We start from the raw sequence: 14043 nt of genomic DNA, 5'->3' as shown, positions 1-14043 counted from the left end.
TATCATCCATCTGGCTATAAAAAAATCACACAAACCTAAAAAACCTACAAAGCCAGAACAGAAACTCAACATAGAAATCAAAGACAGCCTCCTTTTAGGAGGTGCAGTGCAGAAACATCTTGGGGCCGTACAGAAGCAACCACAGAAGACAATGTACTCATAATCCAAATTTACTTTTCTAGAAATTTGGAGAATTTATTGACCTGAAGGATGAAGTCTGCTTGGACTACTGACGTCACCACAGTATTTATAAAATCCTTGAAAAATGATAAAAGGTAGAACGCTGAACACCTTGCCGCTATACTTTTGAGAAAGATGAATTAAAGAAAAATATTGGACAATGAATTGCTAAATCTACTTGTCATTGGCACCAAGGACAAACACATCAAAGAACATCCAACTCTTTTTCTGCTTTTCAATGTCAACATACATTTCAGAAAGAGCCCAGAGTGATTTCTACTGGCACAACATTACTCATATGAGAGCAGAGAATCTACTCAAGTGGGTGCATTCAAACAGTCAACATTAACAAAAACAAAGGAATTCTGGGAAAAAGCAGATGAAAAGCGTGATTCGTATCGGATGACGTGATTGGGTGGAGACCCTGGCACACTCTATTCATGGTGGTGAGTCACACAGAGAATTACAAAACAGTTGAAGTGAAGATGAAAAAGGTTGGAAAGAGAGGCAGAGACGGAGCACGGGGGTCACCAGAAAGAGATGAAGAGAGAAGAGAGAAAAGAGAAGAGAGAAAAGAGAAAAGAGAAGAGAGAAGTGAATGGCGAGAGAGAAGAAGATGAAGAAACAACAAAGAGGGATAGAGGGTAGATCAAGAAAAGAGAGAATTTATTGATTTTAGTTCAGACTAGGGTGTAATTCTTTTGAGCCAGAAAATATCAAAAAGAGAGAGAAAGAGAGAGAGAGAGAGAGAGAGAGAGAGAGAGAGAGAGAGAGAGAGAGAGAGAGAGAGAGAGAGAGAGAGAGAGAGGAAGGGGCGACTCCAGAAAAATAAGCTCACATCACAAGATTGTTGTTTGTTCGTATCATGCAAACCCGGGACTGTTTACCAAATGTCACTCTCCTCCCTGTCAATCCACACACACACACACACACACACACACACACACACACACACACACACACACACACCCACACCGACAGATTTTGTATGTGTGAGTGAATACTATATTTTGTTTATTTTTTCTCATATTTGGCTCCCTGTCTGGTGTATCTATACAACACTATGTGTGTGTGTGTGTGTGTGTGTGTGTGTGTGTGTGTGTGTGTGTGTGTGTACGCAGAAACGCCAACTGGTGAGATTTAAACCTCAGCGTGAAACCAAAGGGTGGACAGATGGACTGAACCCTGTTATGTGCACCGGCCCTTAATCTTCTACCTCTCTCCTCCTCTCACGCTTCATCTCTCTCTCCATCCGTCCATTAGTGAGGAGGAAAGCACCTGCCATCACCTTCTATTTTAAAATGTTACACACGTCAGCTAATCTCAGTTTATCATCATATAAATATCACTCCGCTGCCTTTCTATTCTTCCTCTCTGTCATAGTAATTAAGTTATGACATGATGGCGATGTCATTAAAAAGGTTGTGGTGTAAACGTCTTCCTTCAGGTGATTATTAGTCTTTACCTGCAGGTGTTTTTATTTGTGTTGCCCTTCAGAGCTCAAAATGATATATATATTTTTTTATGTCCCAGATTGTGCTCAAAGACTGAAGGAATGTCAACAGAACTTTATCAAGTTTTAATAATACTACAGTGACCTCTAATAACCTCTAAATTAACCCCAAAGTGTTTCTTTCCTGCCATCATGTTGTACATTTACACTTCACGACTTCACACACCAATAAAAAGAGCTGCAGTGTTAGTAAAGCCTGAATCAACTTAAGTAAAGCTGCAACAGTTAATCGATAACTTGTCAACCTGATCATTTCTAAATCATTTTAAGAAATTTCTTCAGAAAAACTGTCCGAATTCTGATTTCAGTATCTTAAACTGGAGTATTTTCTTGTTTCTTTAGTCTTCTTTGGCAATAAACTGAATATCTTTGTCACTTTGGGAAACACTTTTCACCATTTTCTGACATTGTATGGACCAGACAACTAATGAATTAATTAGGAAAAGGATTGACAATCCATTGATGATCAAAATAATTGTTAGTTGCAGCCCAAACTGCTATGTTACGATAACAAGGTCAAAATGTCTCCTTTGACCAAACTGAACTGGAGCGGAGACAGCAAATATTTTGACACAGAAAGTTAGATATTTAGATTCTGTGTGGCTTCAGTTTGGATTTGTGTAACTACACAACATGTTTGTTCTCTCTGTTTGCTTCTCTGTATCTACTGTGCCCCGAACACAACAGGACACTGAACGCTTCTGCCAAGAGAAACAACAGGACTGAAATGAGAATCAGAAATGTTCTACCAATCTGTCCAGAAAGGTCTGCTTGTCCTCAAAAAAACATCAGACGAGTCGCTCCAGGCTCCTGTTGTCCTATTGGACTGTCTCATATTAGACTCAGTGTCAGCTGAGATCTTCAAGTAAAACAAACACAGACTGATTCTAATGGGATTATCAAATGAAATATGTATATCGAACATATACACAGCAGCATGGTTCATAGTGTGTTATGAGGCACTGGAAACAAATGTTACTCAGACAGGAATAAATGTTGTACGAGCTGCAAATCTGGTTCACTACTGAGTAACTCCAACAACAATCTATTTCAGCTTCTTGTTTGATTTCTCTTTTTGCTACAAAGAGTCTCAGTTGAGCCGGCAGCACACTGAAAGGGATTAAAAAGTGAAGTAATGAGAGTAAAGTACTAATGGACGCCACTGTGATTCTCACATTCATCTGCAGAACTGAATTACCTGCAGTTAGTTTTGATTAACTCACCTCGACAGCCTCTGCATTGAGTCCCTTTCACAAAAATGTAATTTGAAAAAAGGTTATTCATTTAAGTGGCAGTGGAATACGATGAATAAAAAACAACATCCCCAAACAACTGTCAACTAATCAAAAGGACAGGACGCAGGCTGCACGATCAGAACACAAATAACTGTCTCTTCCATTTCTTTAAAAATGCATTCATGTTTCTTTTTATACGCGGCTCTGGGTTTCCAACGGGTGATCGATTTGCAGCACTTAGCAAAGAAATGTTTTCTGTGAAATAAGGGATGCTGAAAATGCAGGAGGAGGGATGGGTGAAGATAGAGTCTGAGGAGAAATGGAAGAAGAGAGACATGAGAAAGAGAAGAAATGGATGGGAAATGATGGAGAAAATAAGGAAAGGAGATAGAGTTGGAGGAATGGAAGTAACAAGGGACAGATTCGGCAAATAGAGATGGGAGGAACGTGTAGAAAAATGGAGATGCGGAGGGAGGTGTACATAGAAGGAGTGACAGAAGTGAAAGGTGGAGCGGTAGAAGGGGTAGAAGTGTTGGCATAGAGACAAAAGTAGGGATGGGAGGGGTAGCAGGAAGAATAAAAAGATGATGGGAGAGACAGACAGGTGGGTAAGGAGATGTAAAAGGGGGGCGTAAAGAAGGGATGAGGAGTGAAAAAGGAGGGATAAAATGAGTAAAGGAGAGGGCAGTTGGATTGATAGAAAGGAAGGGTAGAGAGTGGAGGAAGAGGATGGATGCAGTAGAACGAGTGATGGAGTCAAAGGAATAATGGGGGTGTGAAAGTAAGGTACAGGATGAGGAGGGCTAAAAATGGCATGATGGAGGGCCAGGCGGGAGGAAGAAAAGGGGGAAGCTGGAGGAGTGATGCGAGGGGTAATGAGTAATAAATAAGAGGAGGACGAGGAGAGGAAGGGAGGCGCAGTGAAGAGAGAACGAAAAGGACGGATCGAGGTCCTAAACGTGTTTATAGTCATCATTCAGGGTATGGGTGCAGTGTGTTGCCATGGTGACCGGGGCAGAGGTTTGGTGGGGCAATCGATCACTGGGGGGGGTGTGTTGGGGGAGAGAGAGAGAGAGAGAGAGAGAGAGAGAGAGAGAGGAGAGAGAGAGAGTGGAAGGGGCGAGTCTTCATTCATCACTACAGGCAAACTGAGCTGAGGGACAAACCTACTAATCTCCCCCTGCTGAGGTCAGATATACACACACACACACACACACACACACACACACACACACACACACACACAAACGCTTTAAAGGGTCAGTTCACTGCAAAACACACTGTCCTGTTGTGACCAGATCAGGCGGTGTGTGTGTGTGTGTGTGTGTGTGTGTGTGTGTGTGTGTGTGTGTGTGTGTGTGTGTGTGTGATGTAGCAGCTGTGAAACAGTCTGAAAACAATGTTTTATTTCTCGGATTCACCCGCTACCGGTGCTCTCTCTCCCATTAACTATGTATGTAGCTCGACCACCTCTGTCTCCGTCTCTCTCTCTCTCTCTCTCTCAAACAAACACACAAACACAAACCAAAGCAATCTTCTTGGCATCGCTATTTTGCAGCAGCCAGTCACAGACGCTGAAGCTGAGTGCTCGAAATAAACACATAGTTCAGACTGAGTGTGCAACAACATACTAGTTCTTTACAGGAAATGGAAGCTGCTAAGAAATAGTTTTGAAAGATCGCAGTGAAGTCGGTAGTTGCTCATCGGGTTTCTGGAAAGTTGTTGTTGCCGTTCAATTTGTTCCCCTCTCTGTTTGACCTGAACAAGTTAAATCTGAGAGGAGATAACTCAAAACTTTCGACAAACAAAACCGAAGTTATCTGCGAGGTTAAAAGGTTCAGTGATTTTATCTGTGTCATGAAATAAAAACAGAAAATGTGCAGAGAGCGAGCAGAGCGATGGTACTGTAGATTACCATTACATTACATATACACACATTGTTGCACACACACACATATATGTTCTCTACTTCTACTGTTTCATCCCGGCTTCCTCCTCCCTCTCTTATCTCTGTCGAAGCCTCTCTCGATCACTCTCTATATCTGATCTCTACTCTCCCATCATGCATCTTACAGTAAGTGCCGTCATTAGCCTCTGACTGTAATCCTTCACTCATCAAACAGCCATTTAAACAGTGCATTAAACAACGATCGCTGATACCGTTAGGGCCTGTTCCTATTAATTCCTTTTGGTGGTGACTGGGAGGAAAGGTGCATTTAAACCTCTTACTGTAAGATGTTTGTGATGTGCAGCACCAGAGGGGAGCTCTAAAGGGACATACAGGGTTGGCTCTTTATCTCCCATAGCTAAAGGAAATCCTTCTATGTACAACCACACCTAAGCTGTGCCTATAAGCTGTGGGCTCTGCTGTATGTGGGCCTGAGGCTAGCTGGTGTAGCTGGCACTCCATACAACAGGCTGACTGAGCTGAATGTCACACTATTCTCCTGCTGCTTACCCTGATCTGAGTCCTTTAAAGGTCCAGTGTGTAACATTTAGGAGGATCTATGGCAGAAATGTAGTATAATATTCATAGGTATGTTTTCATTAGTGAAAATAAGAATCGTTGTGTTTTCGTTACTTTAAAATGAGCTGTTTTTATCTACAGAGGGAGCAAGTCCTCTTCTGTGGCCATGTTGAACTACCATGTTTCTACAGTAGCCCAGAACGGACAAACCAAACACTGGCTCAGCAATCCACAATTTAACTGCTTGATGGCACTAAATCCTACACACTGGACCTTTATGTGAAAGCAGCCACTGTAGGAAAATACTCCAACACTAGTAAAGCTCTAACTATTAAAATATTACTTCAGTAAAAGAATGAAATGTATTTAACAATTTAATAATTATCTGGATTCATTAGCAATGAAAACATTCTCTAAATAGTTTAATTCCTTATTTCTTTAAACCCTTTCTGTGTGCTCCAGAATGCATTAGTAAGTACACTAACATTGTGACTCACAGTACAGCAGACACTGACTCTATACACTCTAATAAATCAGCAGATTTAAACCATGCCAACCACCTCATGCAGCCGTCTCTATTTAATATATGCGTCTTGTTGGCAGTAAACCAACAACAACATTTATCAGCCAGGTTGTGTTCACTAAAGGATTCTGTGCTGAGTCTGTATACTGTATGTGAGAGGCACGTGGGAGCACAAATATACACCAATATAATAATAAGCATATAATTTTACCCTGAAATGCATTCAGTAAGAAAGTCAAAATACATAATTAGTGAACAGAAAATGGAAGCAAAGCCGAACACTGATGAGGTTTTATATATACAAACAGGTTTAAATGTACCTGTTACCACACAGTCAGAACAAATCCATTTTCAAACCCTCATCCAAACTGTCAAACTGTGAACAGTTGTAGCTTTCTGAGCTTAGCATTTAATGACCGATGTGTTTTCTGTGTGTCCTGATTAGCAACAGGCAACTTGCTGAACTGAATTTCAATGCTACAATGACATCTTGACACCGAGCCATTAATTAGCCTTGACTACTGAGTCTTGACTACTGCTGCGGATTCTGTGGTTACACACTGAGTACCAGCAGTCATTATACTTACTCAATAACAACGGATTTAAAGATAATTCTGAACTTTAAATCTAACATTGAATAAAAAATGCTCTGAATACATTGCTTTTGCACAGACAGTAATGAGTTCTCACACACACTTTCTCTCTCTTTCATTGTGTTACGGTTGCCGAGTCATTGTCATCCCTCCTTCTCTAAATTCTCCGCTGAACAAATCAAACCGTAAATGACAAATCAATGTCTAATATCAATAAGTAATTTGTGCTGAAACCGATGGGGCAAGCTCAGGATTTCATTACAGCCGTACAGGTTTCCACAGCAACAAACACACTAACTCAGTTTTCAGAAATAAATGTGCTTAGATTTGATGACATATTTAGGCCTCCAGGAGGAGGAAGTGAAACACTGACAAAAATATTTCAAAACTCTGTCACAGCAGAGAGAGAAAGGGTCTCACAGTCAGTGGTGCAGCAGTGAGAGTATTTTCTTTCATTTTCAACACAAATGATCCTGTTTAAGGTCCCACAGGCCAGAGTTGATCCCACCATGCCAGCAGAGATTCTAATTAAACCACCTTTGAAACTATATTAATACATTAAAATAAGAGCCACACAACAGTGAATGGCTCTGCACTGCAGTACAACTCAATTAACTAAGTGATGCCTTTGCACACAGCCATGCTTCTAGCATTTCTACTCCTCTAACAGCAAAATATTCTGTTCAAGACTCTCTTCAGAGTAATATGGAATTTGAATTGATTTAGCAGAAAAGCTTCCAAGACACAGTTTTCTTTTTGAACGTCTGGTATGTATGTACATAGATAACAACTGAATAATTAATTATTATATTCTTGCTTCAGTTATTTCCTTTAATCAAAGCGCTTAAACCAGAATAATTACAGAACTATTACAGTCTTTCTGATACAGTATATAACATGGAATAAAAAAGACTTCTTTGTTGGACTTCTCAATGTCAGCCTTTGCCTCCAGTGAAATTTTAAAATTAAATCTTTAATTTTCTTGTTTTAGTATTCTGGGAATGAGGCTGAACCACTGCAGTGTGAGGGCGGTGCGTCAGAATCTAATAATAAGTCAGTTATTAAACATGATCATGGATGGTTTGGTGGATAAAGAGTGAAATACTTCTCCATCACTGGGTCACCCATTCTGAAAATGTATAGATTTGTGCTGGTGTCAGCTCAGTTCAGGTAACATAGAAAGAAGCTACAACACTTCTTGTCACATCCTAGTGATCCTTGAGGGACTAATTATCTTTTTTTGTTTGGTCATTAACCTCCCTTCTCCGACCACCTCCACTGGGGCATCAAAGAAGAGAGCCTTCTTAATCAGCTTGTTCAGCTTCCTCCTGTGAGCCATTGAGATGCTGCTGACGTAGCAGACCACTCCATAGAATATGGCTGAGGCCTCAGTCTGAGGAGTCTCCTCAGCAGATAGAGGCTGCTCTGATCCTTCTTATAAAGTGCTTTTGTGTTGTCTGACCAGTCCAGTTTGGATCCTGATTGTGTTCTCTGTACTCCCTGTTGTCCCCATCTGTGATGAGGCCAATGATTGTGGATTTGACAGGGAACTGCAGGTGGCAGGTGATTGAGTTGTCTGCAGCGCAGAGTGTGAAGAGGAAGGGGGCCAAGACCTTTCCCTGTGGGGCCCCTGTGCTGCAGACGAGTGTGTCAGACACACAGTCCTGTATCCTCACATACTGTGGTCGGTTGGTGAGGAAGTCTATGATGCAGGGATTGCAGGTGATGGTAGCTGCAGCAGGGAGGACTGGACAGGGGGAGAGGCAAATGGTTGATTCAAATCTGTTAAAAAAAATATTCATTCACCCACTTTGGGTCCAACACAGGCTGGGTTTTGATTCCTTGTAGCCTGAAATGGTTTTAAGGCCTTTCTTTTCTCCTCTGTTGTCTCTATTTTCCTCCTGTAGCTGTTCTTTTCTGATCTTCCTCCTCAGCTCCCTCTGTACAGTCCTCAGCTGCTCCTTGTTTCCTGATGCAAAAAACTTCCTCGAGTAGAGCCTTTATGTCAGGGTAATCCAGGGTTTGTTGTTTGAAAAGCACTTAATAGTCCTGGTGGGTATGAGTTTCTCCACACAATAGTTGATATAATCTGTTCTTCAGTGTGTGAGACTGTCAGTGTCCTCCCCCGAGCATCACAAAGTACGTCCCACGTTGCTGAGTCAAAACAGTGTCGTAGAGCCTCACAAGCCTCATCAGACCATTTTGGTTGCCTGGCTGGCTGCCTGCACATAAGAGGTTTGTACACAGGCAGGAGGTGCACCAGGTTGTGATCAGATCTTCCCAGGGGAGGGAGAGGAGATGAATTATAAGCCAAAAAATAAGTCTAGAGTTTTATATTTATGGTATGACATGAAACGTATTTGGTGAATGTGGGCAGAGTGGAGGACAGGGAGGCATTATTAAAATCACCAGAGATAAGAAAGAGGGCATGAGGATGTTCATCAGGGTGTTGTGTCTGCAGCATCAGCATTCCCAGATGGGAGAATATACACAGCCATCACGAGGGCGTACAAGAATTCCCTCAGCAGGTGGAAAGGCCTCATGCTGATGGTTAACAGCTCAATGTCCTTTGTGCAGAGTTGTTCTTTAATAGTGATGTGCCCAGAACACCACCGGCCCCCTTTGGCACCGTCTGGAAACCGTCCACTGCAATGTTTGTGTCTGGAGTCAGCTCTGTTAGCCATGAATCGGTTAGCAGTATGATGCTACATTGCTAGTATTCTCTCTGGTGCCGGGTCAGCGTCGCTAGCTTGTCCATCTTTTTGGGAGGAGATCTCACATTCCCCATGATAATCGTGGGGAGAACAGGTTTGTAGCGTCTCCTCCAAGTGCAGCAGTCATCCCCGGCCCAACATCCTCGTTGCTTCCTCCTCAGTTCGTGGGGATCAACGGGTCTCTCCCCGGGCAGCAGCGCATTGTTGGGGAGCGCTATCAGCTGATCTTTGGTGTAAACAATGGGACCATGGAAGTGTGCAGGATCCCCAGTAGTGGTTGCAAAACTAATAGAGTGACCGTAGAGTTTGATGTCCATTTGACCAGTTAAAAACAGAAAGAACAAGATTATAAACACTAAAACAGAGAAAAGAAAGCTCAGTCGAGAGCAAAGGCTGCCACTCGTGCAGCCGCGGAAATGATTCTCTTCAAAGGAGGCTCTGGAGCCCTCAGGGGTTTAGTGTCTTGCTGTCATGGAGGTTTGAACTTGGTTGAGCTCCAGTGGAGGGGCATCAGCTGGAAATGCCAACAAGCAAATGACCAGAGCATGAACCTCCCACAGACAATCATGCAATCCATCACGTTGAGCAGATTTCAGTGGGCTCATCTGTCCACAGCATGTGTGCAACATGTCCTGATCACACAATGACACAAGAAGGTTACTAAAACAACCAGTGTGTAGGATTTAGTGGCATCTAGTGGTGAAGTTGCAGATTGCAACCAACTGAATACAGCTCAAATATGATGGCAGCAAAACTTGTGAAAAGCGTGAACGGCAGCATTTACAGTCAGTGTTTGATCTGTCTGTTCTTGGCTACTGTAACAACATGGTAGTTCAACATGGCGGACTTCATAGAAGAAGAACCTGAAAAATGGCTTATTTTAAGGTAACAAAAACACAATGATTCTTTATTTCAGGTGCATATCATACCAACAGATATTATATTACATTTCTGCCAATAGATCCTCCCAACAGTTACACACTGGACCTTTAAGGTCCGCATATGACTGATCCAAAAATGGTTCCATAAATAATTATCTGTCACTCTGATAGCATTTTATCAGTTCTAAATCCAGTATTAAATATGTTTATCAAATCTGCATCCTTTCTAACCCCTAATCAAATCTAACTTGCTTCTGTTTATTTTATTTCATAATTAAACTCAAAGATCTAAAATTACCTTTTGTTGGCTGAGAGGGCAGAAACACTTTGAGTGGCAGTTTAATAAATGTTCACAAACTGCAGCTACCTGAAATAAACCTGAAATGGTGATTAAATGTAATCTGACACACTGAAACAGCAGCACCCTGTTTTTCACAAGCTGCTTGCTCAAAATACTGATGTGATGCAATCAACTGATTGTTTCTCTCGGCTGCACTACAAAAACTCACAGTCCATCCGCAGTAATAGTTTTACTTTTTTCCAGAACAGACAAAGGTTTTAGCGAAAAGCTTTGTTGCTTTGTCCTTAAGCAACAAAAGCATCAGTCAGCGGCGGGTAAAAATGAGAAACCCAGAACCTAAATTATACGTGTATTTTGCTCTTTGCAAAGAGAAAACAAGAAAGGAGAGATAAAAGGTTCGATAAGAGATCTGTTTGTGTTGCAGCTTCATTAAAACCTTGTTCTATGCCAGCTGGGAACTGGAACCAAAATGAAACCAGCTATAGGGACTCGACCCTAGGTATAACATCACGCTACATCTGCTTTTGCAACTGGTTGTGAGCAAAACATAGAGATTGGTTATTTTAAGCATTTTAAGTCACCAGTGCTGCTATTTTCTACGTCAGGGCAGTCCCCAAGTGGTGTGTTGGGTTTGTATAAGATCCCCTCAGTACACAGAGTGAAAAACAGAAATCCAGATGACGTGGGACCTCTGCAGGCCTGCAAGGTTAGAGCGGGGTTAAAAGCTGAACGATGTAAAGCATTTGGCAAAGTCTCAAAGAGCAGTGGCTAAAGGACACCTGCCACTCAGAGGCACTTATAAAGCGGTCAGCAGTCTAAAACACTCGTCTCTGCTCTTCTGAAAGCAGACCGTATTAGTCGTGGCAGCAATGCACTTTTGAAGAGAGGCTTCTCTGTCCCTGGTGCTTTTCTCTGCCTATTTCTGTCCTCTTTCTAACACTCCGCCTGTCACTCTCTCTCACTTCTCTATCTTAATGTTCATTTTCCTATGTGGAACACAAACACAAGCTTTCCAACTATGCAAATTGGCTACAATTTGTCAGTGAAATGTGTCCTTCAGCTGGTAGGATCATCTTACTGTCACCAAAAAAAGTCCACATCCAAACACAGAAATTCATACTTTGCCATGTATGAGTGCATGATGAAAAGACAAAGACACAGCGGATACACTCCAGGAAGGAGAAAATTATCCTTCAGTTGGCAAATAAACATTTCACCTGACACCCTCACTCTCCCCATCTCACCTTCCTCTTCTTCGCTCTGTTTGTTCCTCATTCGCAGCATCTTGTTTTCTGAAGGACTGTTTGTTCGACCTCTTAGCTGCTGCCAAAACATTAGGCGGTCCAGATTAAAAGTGTTTGAAGCTTTAGGACTTTAATCTACAGATGAGAGGCAGTAGAGCACTCTGTCCAATGAGATCAGGATGTGACAAGAAGGACTTGCTCTTTTGGTTTTAACCTTTGTTTGATTGAGATGTTTTTGCAGCACAAAGAGTTTTCTCTTCATCAGGTTACTGGCTGGTAAACTGGACATTTTTATCAGTTCTTATTCGGATTAAGATCCCTATTCTTAGCAAATCCTCGTTCTAGTTTTAGTTTTATTACTTGTGTAAGAACAGAAGCCATTATCTGTTGAAAGAAAGCAAAACTGATGTGGGGAGTTTTCACACAATCGAAAAAAAATCAAGATTTTTGTGTGACTGCTCAGCTGTTAATATGTGAATACCAAACATTCTCTGCTTCCAGCTCCTCTAATTTGACAATTTGCTTGTTTTTAGTCACATATGACAGTAAATTGAGTATCTTAGACCTATTTTATACTGTGTTTTCACAATTTTTGTACAGGCATACTAGTAAATAATTAAAATAAGCCCTAATATGTTCAATCACCAGGTCCAGCTCAGAACCAGTCACACCATTTGACAGCTGGGAGTTGCCCAGTATTACCAGCAGTCTTTTGTTCAACATTGAGCAGCTCCACTGGAGATATAAACGCTTAATTACCTCTCTCAGGGACAATTTGTGAGTATTTTAGGCTGGGGAAGTGGTTCATTAAACTCTCACCGACTTTCGTCTACTTTCTGTCCCCGTTTTCGCAGGAAATTCAAATGAACATCCTTCTGATTATTTTATGACTATCCTGAAAATATCTGCAGAAGCTCAAGAGATTCTAGTTTGTTTGTCTAGTTTGACAGTTTTCTACTGCTGATAGTTGAAATATTGAACCAAAACTTTATGTTCCCGCCTTTTGAAGTGGAGGATTTCTTTCACTGGGAATGAATAAAATCAAATTCGTTCCTGGGTATGAATGCAGCATCCATTTCTCTCTCCCTTTCTCTCACACACAACATCCTCCCTCCGTGCCCACTTTTCAACCCATATACCAAGTTCAAGGAAATTCGATGAGTGCTTGCCCTTCATCAAACACCTCTGTAATATCAGCCGAAGCCAGCTGGCGGAGGTTGAGTGAAAAGCTTTCGGCTGCTGTAAATTTTGATGACACTAATTTCTAGCAGGGAATGATTATAAAGCGTTTCTCAAGAGGACATCAACGAAACCCAGCTGTCAGGGATGTTAATGAATGATTCAGTCTATGTGTGTGGAAGAAAGAAAGCAACACCCCAGTGTGCACCTTTGCGTGTGTGTGTGTGTGTGTGTGTGTGTGTGTGTGTGTGTGTGTGTGATGGTAACACCATCTGCTGTTGACTTGACAGGGGGGAACATCAGAGGGATATGAAGAGGCTCTCTGATGTATTCATTTTAAGATAATAGACAATTTCTCATTTTATTCTCTTTACTCCTGAATTTGAAGGTTTGATTGGCCTACAAAAACATCACACTCACCTCTAGAGGTATCTAGTCATACACATACTTATGGTTTAACTGACTCAGACCAGTACAATGGAGGTGAACTGAATAAACGGTTTTCATCAGAGCTACAAAGAAATAGTTGTTATTCTCCGTTATTTCTGTGTGTGCAGCCCAGTATCTGTAGAAATTACATCCACGCTCAGCGATTCTACACTTCCAGATTTACGCCCAGTGCCAACGTTTAGTGCCAGTGCAGTAAGCAGTGTGTCCTTTATGTAGGAAGGCGGGAAGTGAGTGTGTGGAGGTCGCTGTAGTGTGTCCGACACAAGACACAGTCTTTCTATCATCTTAAAGTCCCCCTCCACGGAAAAATGGGTTGTTCCTATGGTTGGGAAAATCCGATTTTAAGGGGCGGGGCCTAAAAGCATGATTTGTGACATCACAAATAGCCTGGAAGTCAATCCTGGTCCAGTATGCAACTTATATAGGTGTGATGTACAAACTTTGTTTTTTAAAATTGTCAAATATTGATGTTGTTGTCTTGTGATAGGGTTGGTCTCTCTCTCTGTCTGTGTGTGTTTGTAGGTGGGTGTGGTGCACTTTTGGGAGATTATGTCACTAGTGATTGGCAAAAATACAAAGGGAGGCATCTGTGTAACCAGCAGGACCTCCACCATATGCACACACACACACACACACACACACACACACACACACACACACACACACACACACACACACACACACAAACACACACAAACACATTTCTCACACTCGCTCCCTCATAGGAGAGAAGTGACAGAGTGTATCTGATGTGTTAAGTACC

The 14043-nt window shown here is 41.8% G+C and overlaps 1 protein-coding gene across 3 annotated transcripts in view; it reads right to left on the bottom strand.

Annotated features, from left to right (window-relative positions):
- slc8a2b (solute carrier family 8 member 2b) overlaps nucleotides 1-14043 on the bottom strand; it is a 164509-nt gene that overhangs the window by 40755 nt on the left and 109711 nt on the right. The gene's annotated exons all lie outside the window — the stretch shown is intronic.

Source organism: Dicentrarchus labrax, unplaced genomic scaffold, assembly GCF_905237075.1.
Source record: "Dicentrarchus labrax unplaced genomic scaffold, dlabrax2021, whole genome shotgun sequence".
Classification (NCBI taxonomy): domain Eukaryota; kingdom Metazoa; phylum Chordata; class Actinopteri; family Moronidae; genus Dicentrarchus; species Dicentrarchus labrax.
This window is presented reverse-complemented; position numbering and strand designations above follow the sequence as displayed.